Genomic DNA, 17,576 nt, shown 5'->3' on the forward strand with positions numbered 1-17,576 from the left:
GCATGAGGACGTGGATACTGCCACATGGAATCATCAGCCTTCACTTGATGCTTTGAGGGCATGCGGACTGTACAAATTCTGGACCATTCCTGGCATGAGGGCTCAGGTAGATTTTTTGCAGTGGTTGGTTGATAGATGGAGCATACAGGACCAGTGTTTCTTCATTGGCGGGCACCGGCTCGAAATCGAGCCGGAGGACATTTATTTCTTGACTGGTTTGCCTAAGAGAGGTGAAGACTTGACTCTATTCGGGACTAGGCCAGGTGGCCAGTCTGTCGATAGTCTCTGGTTAGAGTACTGCAACAGCCAGGCTAAAGACAAAGGGATAGACATAAAGACCATATCCCGTCCTGAGCTCATGGTGATTGCGTTTACCGTCACCAGACTTTGCGGAGCTGCCGCATTACATGTTGCCACCGGATCCCAGATGCGTATGGCAGTTGATTGCTTTCGAGGCACCATATTTAACTGGTGCAATGCTGTGCTGGCCAATGTGAAAGGCCAACTGACTAGGGCCAAGAGCGAACGACTAAAGACCTTTGGTTATGGGGCTTTAGTCATGAGTTTTGGCCTGGAGAGGGTTCCTATGCTGATCCCACAGCACCTTATTGTTGGAGCTGGGCTTCCTCGAGAGCCCAAACTGATGCGATGGGTCGCAGTCATGGCCCGTCACCCGGACGAGAGGACAGAAGTTGCTCGGTTCAAACCTGAGTATTTCCAATGGTTGGAAAATCAAGTCTTTTCCATTCAGGATTTCCCTTACGCTGGGATAGATTTCCGTGGTGACCCAGACATGGCTCTTCCACCAGGAGAGCAGTGGGACCAGTCAGGTAAAATCCTTTTCAACTTTTCCTATTTTAATTTTTTTTATTTTTCATCGTCTCAAAACTGATAGTAAAAATTTCAAATGCAGATGTGGGTCCACAGCAACCAGCCGCTCTCCAACCTTTCGAGAGGAGGCAACCAGTTGCACCCACACCAGCCCCACAGGACGAATCAGCAGAGGTTTTGGCCGAGTTGGAGGGTCATCTTGAGCGCTTGACAGGGGATATTCTTGAGACCACTATAGACGACATTCCTCATCGACTTCAGCGCCATGTGATTGGAGTCCCGGGACCTTTTAGGAGGTTCCTTTGCAAGGTGGCCCGGGCAGTGGTTTCTTATAGAGATCATCACCAGTGATAGGATGATCGCCTTTTGTGGGCACATGTGACATTTTTGTTTTTGTACTTATCATTTTTGCCGATCATAAGGTGTTTTTCAACCTATGATCGAAGACGATGTATTTTTTGACACACTCCTATATATATATATATATCACTATTACCGGCTTATCTTGTAAATCATGTTATGGAATGGTTTTAAATTTACATGTATGATTATTGCAAATGTCTATTTAACATTCGAGAAGCAATTGCATCTGCTAATGTATTTAAAGACCTTGGAATATGCTGATATTCAATGTAATCAAACACACGTTCCAAGAGATGCACTCTCAAAAATAATCTTAATAACACTGGATTTCTAATGGCATACACTCTATTAAGCTGTAATACAACGAGTTCAGAATCCAACCTCACTATTAAACTCCGAATCCCAAATGAAATAGATTTAGATAATAACTCAATCACTGCACTATACTCTGCAATGTTGTTTGTTGTTTGACCGAGGCTTACCCCATGCATAGAAACTAACTCGTCAAAGGGCGAATAGATAACCCAAGCTGCGGAAGAGATGTTCCGTGTATTACGACAAGCACCATCAGCAAATCCAATGTATGTTTGGAGAGGCATCGACATCTGCAATATCCAGAGTAAAACCAAGATAAGCAGGAATAATGACGAAAAAACACTCTCTAAACTAAGCACACTTTGTAAACTAAAACACACCAACTAGAAAGAAAAACTATCCTAACTAAAATCTCCATACCCCATTCTTTTAAGCATAGTACCTCTTCAAGTAAAGGCCATTTCTGGGTTTACCCAAAGAGTCCCCATCAAAGTCTACCAATTCATAGGCCCCTTTTGCTAGCTTTCTCTTAACAATATAGGGACCATGCCACATAGGAACGAATTTCCCAACGCCTAATTTATCATTAGCTTGATCATACAATAACACTAGGTCTCCTTCCGAAAAATTTCGAGGGGTCACATTCCGATCATACTGAGCTTTCATACGTTTTGCGTGAGTCTCGATCGCCAATGCAGCATCACGTCGATTCTCATCTAATTGAGCTAAGTATAACAAACACTTTTCCTCTTCGGAGTAGCTGGAAGTAACTCGATGGCCATTTGCAGTGACAGGATTTCGCACTCAATGGGTAACACAGCTTCCAAACCATAGACTAGTTGGAAAGGAGTGAACCCTGTTGATGTTTTTACTGAAGTTCGGTACGCCCAAAGTGCTGAAAATAGCATGTTGTGCCAATTCGACCGATGAATCCCAATGATTCGTCGGATCATGATAACTAAAACTTTGTTGATGGATTCAACCAGACCATTTGCTTGTGGATAATAAGGGGTTGAACTATCGTGACGTAAACCAAGCTGGCCTGTAAGTTCGGTCATCATAACGTTTCGAAAATGACGCCCATGATCAGTGATTATTGCTTGTGGGACACCAAACCTAGAAATTATATGATTGAACACGAAAATTGCAGCTGTCTTGTCGTCTGCCTCGAATGTAGGCATCGCCTCGGCCCACTTAGTAAAATAATCTACCGCAAGGATGATATACGCATGCCCCCCGACCGAGTGAGGGTTACATGTAATAAAATCGATACCCCATTTGGAAAAAGGATCGACGACAATTATAGGGTGGAGAGGAGCAGGTGGAGCGCGCATCTTATGGTCAAAAATCTGGCAGTTGTGGCATTTCGGACCGCCGTAATACAATCTTTAAACAAGGACGGCCAGAAATAGCCAGCGCGCAATATCTTTTGGGCTGTGGCATACCCAGACATATGACCGCCACATGCTCCAGAGTGACAGTCATTTAGAACCCTTTTAGTTTCTTCGTGAGTTAAGCAACGTCGAAAAATAGAGTCCGCCCCACGGCGATAAAGAGTATCTCCAATAATTTTGAATTGTTGGGACTGGAAGCGAATTTTCGGACATTCCGACCTTGAAATTACTGTCCGAAAGGATTGGGTCTGGAGATAGACGATGATATCTCCATACCACGGATCTAAAGTGCTGATTAGAAACAAAGATTCGTCCGCAATGGGCTCCTCTGCCACAGTTTCTGTGTCAGCACGCGGGAAGTCACACATTAACTCTGCAAAAACTAAAGATTTCTTAGACTTAGATTTCTCAAACTCCAAGTCGAACTCCTACAGGATAACGATCCATTTAGAGTACTTGCCCCCTAGCAATTGTTTGGTCAAAATGTAGATCATAGGGTTGCAATCCGAAATTACTGTAGTTTTACGTAGTAAAATGTAGTGACGAAAACGTTGGACAGCTTGAATGGCTGCCAATGCCAATTTCTCCACATGTGAGTATTTTAGCTCAGTTGGATTTAACGTGCGACTAAGGTAATATATCACATGTTCTGTTTCGAATTCATCTTCCTGAACTAAGACCATTCCAATAGTGGAATGGGAGGCGGCGAGATACAAAAAGTAATCCTGGTTGTAGTTGGGAGGATGCAACAACGGTGCATGGGTCAACGCGTGTTTGAGTGCATCAAAAGATTTCTGAGCTATCTCATCCCAAGAAAATTGAGTGTTCTGTTTCAACAACCGTGTAAAACCCTTTGTAACCTCGGCGTAGTTAGGAATGAATCGTTGTAAAAAGTTTGCTTTCCCCTGCAAACTTTGGAGTTGGCGAAGACTCGAAGGAGGAGGCAAATTGATGATAGCTTCGACCTTCGAGGGATCAACGCGAATGCCAGCTTTCGAAACTACAAATCCCAGCAATCGACCCGTTTCTATACAGAAGACACATTTGTGTGGGTTCAACCGAATACGATAATGCCTACACCTCATAAAGATTGCTTGTAAATGGACGAGGTGATCAGCTCAATGTAATGAATGAGCAGGCAAGTCATCGAGATAGGGTTGCACAATGTGCTTGATGTCATGAAACACATAAGACATCGCCCTCTGAAAAGTTGCTCCGACATTCTTAAGCCCAAAAGGTAATTTGCAATAAGCAAACATCCCCCATGGACAAATGAAAGCCATTTTTGGTTGATCGGCAGGTAGAATGTTGATTTGATTGTATCCGGAAAAACCGTCCATAAAGGAAAATATTTCGCTGCCGGCACAATCATCAATGATTTGATCGATATAGGGAGTTGGGTAATTGTCCTTTGGACAGGCTCGATTAATGTCCCTATAATCGATGCATATTCTTATTGTCCCCTATTTTTTGTTAACCGGAACAATATTCGATACCCAATCCGTTAACGGGATCGGATAAATGAAACCTGCTTTCAACAATTTTTCAACTTCTGCTTTAATTGCAGCAGCTTTTCGTGGGTGAATTTGACGCAAACGTTGCCGGACGGGTTTAGCGTCCGGGTAAGTCTTGATCTCATGAACAACAATCGCGGGATCAATTCCTGGCATTTCCTCATAGGACCAGGCAAACACGTCGCGGAATTCTTGAAATAGGGCCTTATATAATTGAATTTCGTCATCTGTACATGAGGCACCTATATGAATGTTCTCAACAATTCCGGGCTTAACCGAAATGTCAATGGGAAAAGTTCGAGAGATGTTTCCCAAATTTAACTCTGAATCGGGATGTTTCATTGGATTCTAAGGTTCGTTGACATATTCAGTCGTAAAGATTGATGAGAAATCATTTTCAAAACGATCATCCTCAGGTAGAAACGAAGATCTGTGATGGAGATCTTCCCATGGTAAATCATCTACACATAGGATTTCACGAATTTGCTCATCAGAGTGAACAAATTCAGAAAAAGTAGTTAAATCCGAGGTTGATGTGAAAAGTGATTCCTCATGGACCACATTCATTAAGTCATTTTCGGTTGAACACGGGTCGGCAAAAGACTGCACGACTTCATAGGCAATTTCATATGGACTCAAAGGCATGAAATTACCAAATGAGTCTATTTCAGATTCAGAAGGAACGATCCAAGGATCGTCATAAAAAATAGTGTCTGATGTAATCATATGAATGGTTGCAAATGAAGATGATGCGTTGATTGGAGGAAAAGGAAAAGTTCCCAGTAAACTGGCATCTTTAACTAATCCTACTCCAACATCCTTATATGGGATAGTCGTTTTACCGACATGCTGAATACTCTCCGAAGAGGCTGGGTCGGATGAAAAGTAAGCCAGCTGGTCTATTGTTACGATCTTTCCATTATGTGGAAACTTTATGACTCTAAAGACCGATGAAACGACCGCTGTCATAGCGTAAGACCAACTTCGACCCAAGAGAAGGTTGTAGTCTAGAGGGGCATCAACCACCTCCACATCTAGACTAACGGTTTTTCCTTCAACCCCTATAGGCAAATCCTGTAGAATGCCAAAAGGATGAAACCCACGGCCATCAAAGGCCTTAAGAATTGTCGGGGATTGATTTAGTGAAGTAGAACCAAGCGATCTCCAACACTGTATCGACATAATACACGTTGAGGCTCCCTCATCAATTACATTCCGATGAATAAGCCTGTTTTTAACTATCACTGGGATCTGGAAAGCCATTTGATGAGGCAAACGCGATGTACTATTTTCTAGATCAAAGATTATTAGGTCCGGGTCCTGAACATCAACAGCTCCTATAGCCGACAAAAGTAATTTATGCTGTGCTGGGCATGATTGCAGCACTTCCAAAGTCGACATTGCTGAGGGTGAAGCAGCTAAATCCTCAACAATGTTATAATTCTGAGCTGCTCTCGCATGTGGATTGAAAGCTGACTTTCGAAGTATACCCTTGGCGGGCGGTTTGATTACTAAGTCTGGATTAGGTTTCTCGATCTATAGTGGATCGGAACCGGGATCTGAGGTTGATGGATTAGAATGAGAAGATTCTGCTTCTTTGCCATCAACAGGACTTTTACTACCATAATCTTGCGATCGAGTCGCAATCCTTACATGGCACATCATCAATATGGGTTCTTCATTGGCACTCGAGGAAGAACCGATCATCTTACTGTCTTGACTTGGAAATGGATCCTTCAAGACAACAGGAGTTTGGGAACCTTTGACGATCTTCGCAACCTCTGCTCGATGAGGGCAGTCTCTTGTAAAATGTTCTTCGTCACAAATGAGACATGGATAACGAGGTTTGCGCTTTTCATCATTGGATTCTGCCTTTTCAGGTTTCTCCTTTGAACTTTTGTCCGTTTTATTCTTCTTCTTTCCTTTCTTCTTCCCACCGGATTTTGATTTAGCCGTAGATGACTCTACAACGTGAATATCGGTGGAAACCTCTGCAGAAGAATCTCCTGTCGGGGAATCAGGCAAGGTTATGATAGGAGAAGAATTCTTGGAAGACTTCTTCTTACTTTTAGTGTTAACCGTACCAATCATACCGTCAGCGGCATGAGATCCCGAAGGAGCTGCAGTGATTTGATTTGACTTGGGAAGATCAGGGATATTTTCGTGTAACGTACCTGACTGAGTATAGACCAAGTCAAGGTACTGTGCTTGAGCAATCACTTGCTCCTCAGTAACAACTCCGGCTTTAGCAACATCTTCAGTGATCCTTGGCAACAAAGATTTTACAAACCACTCAGCCAAGATTTGATCCGGAATAAATACCTTGACTAAACGTCGTCGACGTCTCCACTCATGAATATGATCTGAAATATACGTGGATGTCGATTGTTTTAGCAAAGTTAACAATTCCGTACCATTGTCATATCGGACTGTCAACTGGAAATGAGTTAAAAACGAGGTAGCTAACTGACTAAAATTATAAAAAGTGCCTCGCGGTAACTCAATGTACCACTTGGCCGCGAGACCAATTAGAGTGCGCTGGAAAAGTCTAAGACGGATCGAATCATCTGTGATGGGGTTAGACGCACACCAGAGGTGGTAAGTCATCACATGGTTCGACGGGTCCTCTCTAGATTTACCTTCGAACTTGGGAATGTCACTGGGCAACTTATTCGGCATTGGCGGCCAAAACGGAAGATAATTAATCGGATCGTTCGTTAGGTGCGACAAGTCTGGTAAGTCCAAAGTTGCGATAAATGGTAACTGCCGATTAGGATCCCTAAAAATCTGGGTCATGAGACCAGCCCCAGGAGGAGGATATCCAGGATAACTAGGAATAGGAATCGCGTTCGGGATATTGTATCCTCCCGGAAAACCAGGATTAACCGGACCGTACTGGGGTTGTTGAGGTTGTTGATAAGTGTACCCAGGATATGGTTGATACTGATAAACTGGCTGCTGGACAGCAGGACCGAATTGGTACTGTCCCTGGTACGGTTGATAGGTGAATTGTGGTTGACTTGTGACAACCGTACTTAAACCAGGTTGTCCTACAGGCATCTGAACCGTAGTTTGAATCGTGGATCCAGACGGTGGTAAAGATGTCTGAGGAGTAGATACAGGAACAGTAGAAACCAGAGCTATCGATACTCCAGAAGTAGGTGGGGTAGATTGAACAGATGTTGCGGCAGTTGCAGCAGTCGTTTGAGATGGAGTACGAGGCGCAGTAGGCCCAGACTGTGAAACTACTGAAGGTACAGAAGTTTGAATGTTAGACTGGACTGGTTGCTGGAGTGAACCAGAAACTAAGGGTTGTCCAGTTTGAGATGACAACTGTACATTTGGCTGCAACACCTATTGAGTTTGCGATGGTTCCCACACTATGTTCATTCCGGGGTACTAACCCATAACAGGTTGAGAATATTGAGGACCATAACTAGGTTGAGGGTAGGATTGATAATTGAAAGGTACATTTCCCATTCCTTGAACATAAGATTGACCTTGGGGTGGTTGGAAACCTTGGTTCGAGTACTGACCTTGGGGTAGATACCCCTGAGGCACGTACTGATACTGGGGTTGACCTTGAGGTATAAATTGATACTGGGGTTGACCTTGGGGTACATATTGAGTCTGGGGTTGACCTTGAGGAATGTATTGTACCGTAGGTACGTACTGTCCTTGAGGTTGCCCCCCAGATGCAAATTGTGGACCTTGAGGTTGCCCCCCAGGTGTTAATTGAGGCCGCCCCCCAGGCGGTAACTGGCCACCTTGAGGTTGAGAATTGGGAATAGAACTTGACATCATAAGAATGTCCTCTACGCTCAACGGCTTTGCACCATTGCTTCCAGTGAATAACCCTTGTTCAATGGGTTGAGGAGATGCTCCCGAAAAAGTACCAGAAAGTGACTGATACCCAGAGGGAACAAAAGGACCGCCGTACAAAAAATATTCAGGCGATTGAGTAAACATGGACGACTGACCTGACATATTTACGGGAGTATAAAAACCTCTAGGGTGATAAGGAGCACGAGGTGGTGAAAAACTTAACACTGGGTTTTCCAAATAATTAGTCAAAGAAAGATACCAAGTAGTACTTCTAGGTGCACTGTAAAAAATTGATTCATGCTCCCTTAGATCAATAACCGGTTGATTTTCAGGGATAGGGATGCCTACTTCTTCTTCTGGAGCAAGTTCTTCAATAGCTATCAAACCAGAAGGAAGATTTTCGGTGATTACTCTTTCTACCCTAGGTGAATTAGGACCACTAGAAGTTGGAGAGACAAACCCTGATGTTGGAGTAACAGGTTCAGATATCTCAGGTTCTTCACCTATATCACTAGTAGATGAAAAGCTACCAGCAAGTTCGGAAACCGAAATAGATTCAGGATTATGACCTGTTCCTAGAGTTTGGTAATCAGGATGTACAACCAACGAAGACTCTCCTTCTTCAGGTGACCCAACTTTACTGCCACTAGGAGTTATGAGGACTTTCAAGCCTTCAAGATGGCTCGGGACTTCTTCAGGAGGTTGGCCCCGAAGTCTACGGGACTTCCTCAATAAATCAGCCACGGTTACAAACTCAGGAGACTGGCCCCGAAGTCTACGGGACTGTCTTGGTAATTCAGCCACAGTTAAAAACTTTTAACTACTTCACATGAAAACAAAGTAAAATCTCAATGAAAAACACCTAAAGCCTCTAAAGAACCAAACAAATTTGAATCACACGCCTAAAGAATCTAGAGATCAAACACACACAAACAGTAACTTTCCGGACCGAAAACACTAGTTGGTGATGAAATCCAACGTCGCAGAATTCAGTACAGAAATGGCGGTTGGAACAGTTACCCCAACAACTTGCTTAATGAATATACTAGACCAAGTTCCTCCACTTAACCGTCTCGAGTGAAGTGAACCCCCCAGAAAATCCAAGTGAGTCTAGCCGACGTCTGCTCCAGGTACAGTGGGATATTCCCACCACTGTCACCTTAGGAAGAATCCTAAAGAATATGGTCACTAAGGCTACCAACTGAGACAAATACACCTGGGGGAACAGTCTACGATCCGATACGCACGCAAGGGCAGAGTAGGAAGCTCAATCCCCTTGAAGGCTCCTTGACATAATCCAAGGTTTACCAACAAGTGACCCCAGGCTCCTCGACAATGGTTAATCCGAGGTTTACCGTTTTTAATACGTGAATATCTGGCGTCGTTCCCAATGAGGAAGGATTGATTCCCACACTGGTTCGGACACGATCTCGTGCTTCTCCTTTAAGAGGAGTTTTCCCAGAGCATAAATGCAACAATTGGATTTCTTCCTACCACAAGATACAGCTACTTGTTTGTCTTTACTGTCTTGGAGAGTTAATTACTTTCCTACTCCAAGACACTAGCCTAAGCTAAGTTGGTGTATCAGAGCCCTAGAAATAAAATGTTACTAGGTGAATTTTACTTTAAGCGTTAATTTTAGTGGTTGTTGTTTAAGTCAAGAGGTGGCGGAGATGAAACTCGTGGTGTAAAGACTCGACTCGAAATCACTAAAAAGATGCACCTAAGATGATTTAAACAATCTTTTCTCTTCGATGAACTTCTAAACTAAGAAAGAGTTTGAGAATGCAAATACTTCGTAAACACAAATCTTTCTCAATTAAACAAATTGAAAGAAGAGATTTTCCTTTCCAAAGCACTCGAAACGAGACAACTAGCTATTTCACACAATTTCCCTTTTCTTTTCAAAGCACTCAATCACTACAAAAAACAAACTTTTCAAAAGAGATTTTGTTTTTTATATTTTGTAAATAAACACTCAAAACTAATGAAAATGACTAACTTTGAGAGCTACAAACTATATAAAAAGCTACTTGAAGTCAAAGCCTACTAAAAGTCTTTTTGAGGATGTTTTACTTAGCTAAATGTGAGCTAAGGACTAATTTATGCAGAATCACAATTAGTCAAAAAACAACCAATATTTCGTTTTCTTTTTTAAAAAATGAAAATTCCAAACTTTCAACTACAAGCTTTTCAAAATTTTGAAATGAGAAAACTCAAAGCGAATTCCTCAACAAGGGGAGATTTCTTCAATGGTCAGACTCATAAGAAGACTGGTAGACACCAAGGTAATCTGAGGTCCCTACGACTTCTAAGCTCAGAGCCAGTACACAACCAAAAACGAAAAAACAAACCCAACAAGCAAAATTCCTAGGAATTCCACCTAAAACCCTAATGCTAATGAAATTAAACCAAGGAAAGTTTTTGACAGGGAACAAGCAGGTCTGGGCAATGGCTAAAACCTATAAACAAATTCTAAACTGATAAAAAAGAGAAAAATTTAAAATTTTTCAAATTTTTGACAGGGTACGCAGGCAACCTGTTTACACAGGTGCGTCTATGCTCTGTGCACAAAGCAAAAGTGCGTACAAGTACGCACTGTGCTTAACTCAGAGGGTGCGTACCTCTCCCAAAATTATGAAAAATGAAAACTAACTCAAAATTAACTAAATTCACCCAATCCCACAATCATCAAGTCAAAAACAGAAACAGAAAATACAGTTTCTCAGGTCAAAGTATAGACAAAGAAAAAAATCAAGTCCCCAGTGGAGTCGCCATTTTGTCGCACAGAAAGTGTCGATCTTGCGGACAAGATAGACCTTCCTAGAATCTAAAGAAGACCTAACGACAAGCAAACCAACCAGACACTATCTTTCTCTAAATATGCTTTAATAAACAATAGAAAACAAGTGTTTTTAGGGCCTACCTTTGGTCCAACGCAAGCTTGTGGATGCCCTCGCTCCTTTGATCCAAATGAGCTCCTTTTCGCGAATCTGCAAACACAAACAAGGCAAACAAATTAAATAGCACCTGAAAAACCAATTGCATAAAACATATTTAACATGAAAGTCAAGGAGTCCATGAAACAAATAACATAAGATACTTGTTGAGAAAAATGAGTTTGATTGTATTAATTCAAAAGAAGAAGAACCTTACAACCTTTGCCTTGACGCTGTACAAGCTCCTCCCAGGGTCCAACAAGATGTCTCCTCTACTTTGACAAGTTTCACTCACTCTCCAATGGAACCAAGAGGTATGTCATCTCTCCTCTCAAGCTCAACCAAAGAGTCTCAATTTCACCAGCATTTACCCTCAAAATGTTCAACTTCTAACCTCTCTAGTCCTCACCCAAATGCCTGTATTTATAGTGCAATGGAGGGAAGTTACTAGGTCCTCCTTCAAAGGGATAGCTCCTTTAGTCAAGGGATTAGCTCCTTCTCTTTTGGGATGCATGAACCACCTCAGAGCGAACAATCCACGTCAAAATTCCTTCTAGAAAACTCTAGAATTAACCCAAAGTAAGTTTTTTAAGATAAAACTTGCGCCTTTTGACTTTCACAGGGGTCCGCACCTACACCGTTAGGAACAGAGCGGGTAGGTACGCAGCTTTTGTACATAGAAGGTGCGGGACCGCAGGTGACCATGAGAGAAAGTGCAGAACCAGAGTTACATTGATATTTAATGTCTTTCTCCCACTTCTAAAGCTTGATTTGAAGAGCTGAGGTCTTAGACTTGCTTAGGAGGACAGTACAAGTGATGATAGACCCATACTGACTGCAAATAATCATGGTGACGATATTTTCGTGTAACAGTTACCGAGAGGAAGAACAAGAGCATAGTAGGGGTAGCAAGGGCAATGTTGCATGATCAGGGCCTACCACTACACTTGTAGGCTGAGGCATGCAACACAACGGTTTATGTCCAGAACCGTAGCCCACATCAGATACTTGAGAGTAAAACACCATAGGAAGCTTATTCCAGTAAGAGGCCAGATGTTGGTCACTTTAGGATTTTTGAGTCATCGGTTTATTGCCACGTGACCAAAGATGCAAGGAAGAAGCCTGAGCCAAAAATAGAGTTAGGGATCTTTGTGGGGTACACTGATACTCCCCACAACTATTGGGTGTACATGAAAACCAGTCGGATGACAGTGGTTCCCAGGGATGTCAAGTTTGATGAAGAGAAGGCCATGCGAGTATCCCTTGAGAGGGAGCTTGAGCTACATGCAGAGGAGGAAAGTTTAGTTCCTAAGGTTGAGGAGCCTCAGATTGATGTGGAACAACCACATGCAGAGGTTCCGGGAGTCGAGACATCAAATCAGGTAGAGTCTTCCAAAGAGGGAAGAAAGCGCACTAGAGAGGCTGAAAGATTGTTGGATGATGCACGGGAGAATGTAGAAGCACCCTCTTCTCAGTGCAGATAGAGGAGGTCACCAGAGATGTACACTGGATACATGGCACTTATGGGTGCATATGTTGTGACAGATCCATCTTCCTTTCAAGAAGAAGTGCAACAGTTAGTTTGGGTTGATGCGATGGTGGAGGAGTATGACTCCATAGTTCGAAACAGTGTTTGGGATGTGGTCCAGAGACCAGAGGACAAGTCAATTATGAGCTCACGTTGGCTTTACAAGGTAAAGCAAGCTGCAGATGGGAGTGTTGAGAAGCATAATGCCAGATTTGTGGCCAATAGATTTTCACAGGTAGAGGGGATTGACTATGATGAGACCTTTGCTCATGTTGCAAGGTACTCATCTATGATATCTATTTTGGCATTATATACATAGATGGGTTGGATTATCCATCAAATGGATGTGAAGACTGCCTTCCTCAATGGCATGATTGAGGAAGAGGTGTACATAGAGTAGCCTGAAGGTTTTGAAACCTTAGACCATGAGTCGTATGTGTGATGACTCAAAAGAGTGTTGTATGGGCTGAAGCAAACACCCCGTGCTTGGTACACTAGGATAGATAGCTACTTCACTGGGTTTGGATTCACAAAGAGTGAAGCGGATGCGAACCTACATAACATAGTGGTGGATGGTAAGATTTTGATCGTTGTACTTTATGTAGATGATGTCATACTGATTGGTGATGAGAAGCTCATCAAATCTTGCAAGGAGGACCTTGCAAGAAAGTTTGAGATGAAGGACATAGGGCTCATGCATTACTTTCTTGGCATGGAGGTATGGCAGGGAGATGGAAAGTTGTTTGTATCTCGGGGAAAGTATGCCAATGAGATACTCAGGAGATTCCGCATGGAGAGGAGTAACCCATGGAGACTCCTCTAGCTGGTAATTGGAGGAAGGAGGATGCTACTTTAGGAGAAGTAGTGGAAGCTATTGTTTACAGGCAGCTTGTGGGTTCGGTCATGTATTTGGTGAACACACGACCATATATGTGTTATGCAGTTAACCAACTTTGTCAAGCGATGGTTAGGCCTACCAAGTTGTATTCGAAGGTGGAAAAGCATCTATTGAGATACCTCAGAGGCACTACTCAATTTGGGTTGTGGTACAGATGGACATAGGGAGTGAAGCTTCAAGGCTTCACCGATGCAGATTGGGTGGGGAGTCCATCTGACATGAAGAGAACATCAGAAGGGATATTTAGTGTTGGGTTAGCTGCAGTTTCTTGGTACAGCAGGAAATAGAGATTAGTTGCACTCAGTTTGGCAGAGGTAGAGTACATGGTTGCAAGTCAAGCAACATGTGAGGCTATCTGGATGAGGAAGATCCTGGTTGGTTTGTTTGGTCAGCAGATGGATCCGACAGTGATTTATTGTGATAATCAAAGTTGTATCAAACTCTCTGAAAATCCAGTTTTTCATGATTGGTCCAAGCATATAGATATCTAGTATCATCATCTCAAAGATTGTGTATTGAGGTGGATCATGTTGTTAGATTACATTCCCACGGAGGAGCAAGATACTGACGTCTTAACAAAGGCATTGCCAAGATGTAAATTCGAGTTTCACAGAGACAATATCAGGGTAGTGGATAATCCCTTTCTTGTTGAGAGGGAGTGTTGAAAAATGGCAACAAGTAATTCCAGTTTAATTTGTCCTTGAATTAAACTGTGAATTAAAATATAATTCTTTTCTCATAGCAATTTGAAAATAATTAATTAAGTTTAATTAAGTTAATTAATTTAGGAAATTCGAATTGGAAGTCTTTTAGAAGACATGTATATATTCTCCGTAACTTCAGGAGTTAAGGATGAGTTATGAATGAGTTGTAATTAGTTAACTCAGTTTATTGAGTTAAGTCCAGTTAAATTAGTTCTAATCAATTTCGGGAACTAATAGTGGATAAACAGTTAGTTGGGACACTAGTGACCTAATTAATGCTACTCTAGTTAACTGACGATTCCACCATTAGAAACTCATGCATGTCTATTCTAAGAAAGACCCAGTTGAGACTAGAGTGCAGGGATAGTGTACTATTTGTTTTAGATTTTTCTGAGTTGCACTGACAGTGCATGCAATCAGGAACTGATCCTTGAGGGATTGCGCTATTTTTAGAGGATTTATTTCCCTTTAAATAAAAGCTATCCTTCATAGGAATTACACATTGGAATAGAGACTTGGAGAGCTTGTGAAGAGGCTAGGATTTGGCCTTGAGATTGATTATGAGTTGGAGATTGAATTTGCTGAGTGATGGGATTGTTCTAGAGAGAACAAGCATTGTAATTTCATCTTGTTTTTCTGTAATAATACAAAACATATAGTGGGGTTTTGATCTGTGGCTTTCCCTGGATATTTATTGTGTTATGTGCCTTTGATTCTCTTCCTCTATTGATTATTGTTTGCTCAATGTTTATGGGCTTCCATTGTAAAGAGTAGAAGTAGATTCTTGTCTCTTATTTTAGTAGATTACATGAGCTTGTGAATCTATAGGTTTTTCTACATGAAAAATAACATGACTCAATAACTCAACTATGTGATTATGACCTGCCTATCACCAATGACTCATACATACATCAATCACCCAACCAAGTGGGGATATACCAAATGTTCATACATGACTGTAAATTTGCAACTATTACATCATCCTTCCCATGCATAGTGGGGTTACAAATTACATCATAGGTCTTTACATGACCTTTACATCAAATGATATACATGACATTTATAACAAGGACCAATGAATTAAACAAGACCATGATAGTCATCAACAACTATCATACACCATATATGATTTGTACCATAAGCATCTGTTAGCAGCATCAAGATCAACAACCTGTATATGTCCATCATTAACAGAGTCAAGTGAATCAACACAACTATGTGGATCAAGCAATACACATATCATCATGTACCAAGGTATTCTAATATAATGCCAACAATGCATTATTAGAAGCATATGCTCCCCCTGAACCTATGCCAATTGTTCACTGTCAGATCCAATCATTGCATTTGTCAGGAAGAATCATCAAGGCATCATCATCAACCAGTTATTCATTAAGTTATTAACAACTTATGAGGGCCTAAAGCACTTCTACATATCATCAACATACTGTAATCATCATCAATTAGAACAGAAAATATAGTTGATAATTGACTGAACCATATCAGACCCCTTTTCCTGGGTCTGTCCCACTGCTTCTTCAACAAAACAACATATACACGTCTGTGTAGCTTCTAACTCGCGTATATACGTGACTTGTTGTTATAGACATTTTTGTGCCTTACAGCATTGAGCATGAAATGTCCATAATCTAAGGGATCCAAAGTCCCTAAACATGTTGTTCCTACCCCTAGAGGAACAAGGCTAACAAACCACAGCAATTCACAGAAGTTCTCCACCAGAAACTGCTCAAAAACAAGTCAATTCAGGATCAGTTCAGTGGCTCCACTAGCTGTCTGCGCTGAATGTCAAAGCCAACACTGGCTACCTGCACTGAATGTCAAAGCCAACACTGGCTACCTGCGCTGAGCGAGAGTTGACATGTGGCAAGTTCATTTCACAAGGTGTCAAAACCCAGGAAGCTTCCAAAATCTTCCTCAATGACACTTGCCTCAGGGAATTCGACTGGTGATAAGTAAGAGGTTCCAAATCTCCAAGTGGAAGCAAGAACCTCCAAGTGGAATCAAGAACTGACAGAGGGAGAGGACACTAGTCAGATCTCAAGCTGACTCATCCTCTCTCCAAACATCTATATATGGATCTCTCCTCCATGAGATCTAGAGGCTGGAATTTTGTTATTGCAAAGAATTGCTGTTGGTTTGAGATTGGAATTATTGGGTGCTTAATGCTTTGAAGGGAGGTGAAGATAGGAATTCCATTTGCTAGGAAGGAGATGCTGGATTGGAGCCTTTTTGGTTGTATCTCTTCCTGAACCTTGTTATTCATCAATAAAGCTATCTTGGTTTCTCCTATATACTGATGTATCTTTGATGTATGATTGCATTAGTATGTTTAGTTTATTTCTAATCCTGAACTAGTTATGAATATGTATCCATGTCTTGTGTAGTGTTCTCTTCTTGTGATCTTGCAGAGACCTGTTGAAGCTGGGTGAGCGAGAAGACAAGTAGTTGGGAACTCCCAAAGAGAAGAGAAACTGGATCGAAGGACAAATGGAAGACACCGGTTAGTCCATCCATCTCTCTTCATTCTAATTCATAAAGGAAGAATACTAGAATAGCTGTCTCTGTTTGTTGCTAAGGCACTGTCACACCTTAGGTGGATAGGATCGTCCTGCATAGGCATTTTTCCCCACAACAAATTGGCGACTCCGCTGGGGAGATCTGTTTAGTCATTTTATTTGTGTCTCTATCATTGTTTGTTTCATAGACTCAACAACAACAATCGAACTACATTTTCTCTTCTCAGATGCAAAGTAGACAGTTGCTGCTTTGATCCAATCACTGGATTTGTCTATGATCTAAACAATGGACTCACAAATGATTTGATGATCCTTTGTGATAGATCTTAGTACCCCCTCAAAACATCCCTTTGATTGTACCTTGCTTGTTGCTTTTATTTGGCCTGAAACCGTAGATTAATCAGCAAACTGTGACCCAGAACCCAGTGAGAAACTCTCGTTTCTCCTTCAGCGCGAACCCTGTGAAGAGGTTCTGCATTTCAACGCAGGTCCCGTGAAGGCTACCTGCGCTGAATGTCAAAACCCCTGTGTTGAGGTTGCGCTGATCCAGTTAGGCCTTGTGCAGCTGGGGTTCTCTGCTCTGTTTTGCCTTGTTTTGATCTCTGATTTTTGCAGCCTGTAACCAGCATAGGTACCAGTCTGATAACTCCTTTTCTTTGCTTAAATTCCGCCTCCTTTTTGTACAAAAATACCGTGAGTGTTTTTATGTGTTTGTGGCATCATTTACA

This window comes from Pinus tabuliformis, chromosome 9 (assembly GCF_031772625.1).
Source record: "Pinus tabuliformis cultivar Carrire ecotype Pingquan chromosome 9, CPIR1, whole genome shotgun sequence".
In the NCBI taxonomy this organism is placed as follows: Eukaryota; Viridiplantae; Streptophyta; class Pinopsida; order Pinales; family Pinaceae; genus Pinus; species Pinus tabuliformis.